The sequence below is a fragment of the Macrobrachium nipponense genome, chromosome 27 (genome assembly GCF_015104395.2).
Source record: "Macrobrachium nipponense isolate FS-2020 chromosome 27, ASM1510439v2, whole genome shotgun sequence".
Taxonomy (NCBI): domain Eukaryota; kingdom Metazoa; phylum Arthropoda; class Malacostraca; order Decapoda; family Palaemonidae; genus Macrobrachium; species Macrobrachium nipponense.
The window spans coordinates 76,612,330-76,615,009 of record NC_087216.1 but is presented as its reverse complement, the minus strand read 5'-3'; positions in this window follow the sequence as shown (position 1 = coordinate 76,615,009).

The window sequence follows — 2,680 nt, the reverse complement described above, 5'->3', positions numbered from 1 at the left end:
TTTAGGTTTTCACATATTTTTTGGATGCAGATCTCTGCAATCATCCCCATATCCATCTAAGTATGCAACATTTACCATATATTTCATAGTTTTGACATATCTTAGGATGTTTGTAGTAACATCTTTCTCCAAATCTGCAATTCCCTCTTTTCAAAAGGTTGCAGATTTTGTCTTTCTTGTCTATTTTTCCTCTTTCCCGTCATTGTGTAGATCTGGGTAGAGCCTCTTCGGGATTTGCTTTTCTGTTGTCATATCGTAATTTATTTCTTCGTAGGTATGCTGCTTTATTGCCTCATATGTAGTATCAATGAGTATCTCTGCATCCATACTTTTATCTTGTTTCTTTGTTTTCCTTATTTTTTTTCTGTCATTTCATTTTTGTTTACTTCTCTTCCGTTTTCCTCTTCTTCTTTTTCTTCTTCTTGCCTCTTCCTCTTTTCTTCTTATCCTCAACTATTTGTACATTCAATCTTGATTTAATAACATTGTCTATCTATGATAGACATGTTGAACAAAAAATTCTTGTATCTTTTCTCAAATCTGTATTACCTCAGCAGAGAGAGAGAGAGAGAGAGAGAGAGAGAGAGAGAGGAGAGAGAGAGAGAGAGAGAGTCATTAAAGTTATAACTGGAATGACAAAAACAATAAATAAATCCTTTGATAAGTCAAGGGGCCGATAAATATTCAACCAAACAAAAAATGAAAAAAATAAAATAAAAACAATCAGTAAAGGAGAATTAACAAACGCCATACTGGATAACATAAATTACCACTGACAATGTTATACCAAATATGAATAAGTGAGGGGGCAACATTATTAAGCTTGGTTTTATATATTGCAAATACCCTCATAGCTAATACCACCACCACCACCACCGGCACCACGGGACGACAGGAATTCATTCTATTTATGAATAACTCTGGCCATCATTTGTCTGGACTGACAGTGTTCATCAGAATTGGGCCCGTGGAGTCCCGCTATTATTTGAGAGAGTTTCCTATTTTCCGTGAACGCCTATGATTAATGGTCGGCCCTGAAATGGAGGCGACGCCATATTTTCCGCCTCTTCTCTTTCGTATCCTGTTTTGCTGCCCGGGAGGGAGTGGGAACAGGATGTCCCCTTGTATCATCCTGTTTGTGTGAAGGACAGATTCCCGTATCCTATTTGCGCATCCTTTTCATCCTGTTTATTGCGAACTAGTAGCTGACTGAATCTGCTCTCATGTCAAGTTTGTGTTTGAAAGAGATTCCCATATCCTGTTTGTGTGTGGAGAACTGACTTTGTCGTATCCTGTCTGTGTGAAGGACAGATTCCCGTATCCTGTTTGTATAGGAATCGCCGTCCCTGTATCCTGTTTAATGCGGACTAGTAGCTGACTAAATGTGCTCGCGTGTCAAAGTTGTGTTTGGAAGACATTCCCATATCCTGTTCATGTGTAAGGGACAGATTATGTATCCTGTCTGTGTGAAGGACAGTTCCCCGTATCCTGTTTGCGTGGAAATCGCCGTCCTTTTTACCCTGCATTACCATGCACCGAACGTCCCCTAAATCAAAAAAGGAAATTGAAAATGTCTAATTCTTCAATGTAAGAAGCATTACTATGGACCAAAAGTCCCCTTAAATAAAAGGACACCTAAAAATATTCTAATTCTTCAATGTAAGAAGCATTAATATGCACCAAAAGTCCACTAAATCAAAAAAGAAAATTGAAAATGTCTAATTCTTATAATGTAAGAAGCATCACCATGCACCAAAAGTCCTCTAAATCCAAAAAAAGGAAACTGAAAAAGCCTAATTCTTGAATAGTAAGAAGCATTACTATGCACCAAAAGTCCCCCTAAATCAAAAAAGGAAATTGGAAAAGTCTAATTCTTCAATGTAAGAACCATTACCATGTACCAAAAGTCCCCCTAAATAAAAGGGCGCCTAAAAATATTCTAATTCTTCAATGTAAGAAGCATTACTATGCACCAAAAGTCCCCTAAATCCAAAAATAGACCCGAAAAAAGCCTAATTCTTCATGGTAACAAGTTGATGTTATGAGCCGTCCATTATTTCTAACAAGAAGAATTACGACCCATATCCCGGACCGGAACGATATATAAAGTAAGTTTCACCTGTGTCTTCCCCCTCTCCCCCTTTCCCTCCGCCCCCTTCGACCCACCCCCCCCCCCCCTCCGATAAAAAGAGAGAATGTGGTAAGGGCAGGCTTTTATTTTTTTTTTCCTGGGCCATGGGTTAAAATGGCAATGTTTACGCTAATCAAGTCATCGCCTTCGGCAGCCAAGGAGTCTCGTAAAACACTGGATTTTTTTTTTTTTTTTACTTTGGGACGACTTCTTTAAGGAATGAGCGACGCCACCTGCAAGCAGAGAGAGAGAGAGAGAGAGAGAGAGAGAGAGAGAGAGAGAGAGAAGGGTGGGTGTGGAAGTAGAAAGAGTTGTGGCCTGCATTACCCTGGAATTATGTACACGAGACTCTCTCTCTCTCTCTGTCTCTCTCTTTCAAAAAAAAGTTTCTGAGTGCCAAGATATTGTTGGGGGATGCGCGGTCCTCTCTCTCTCTCTCTCTCTCTCTCTCTCTCTCTCTCTCTCTCTCTCTCTCAAAGTTTCTAAGGGCCAGAATATTGTCGAGTAAGGCGTCCGATCTTTAATTTGCTTTCTTAACTCTCTCTCTCT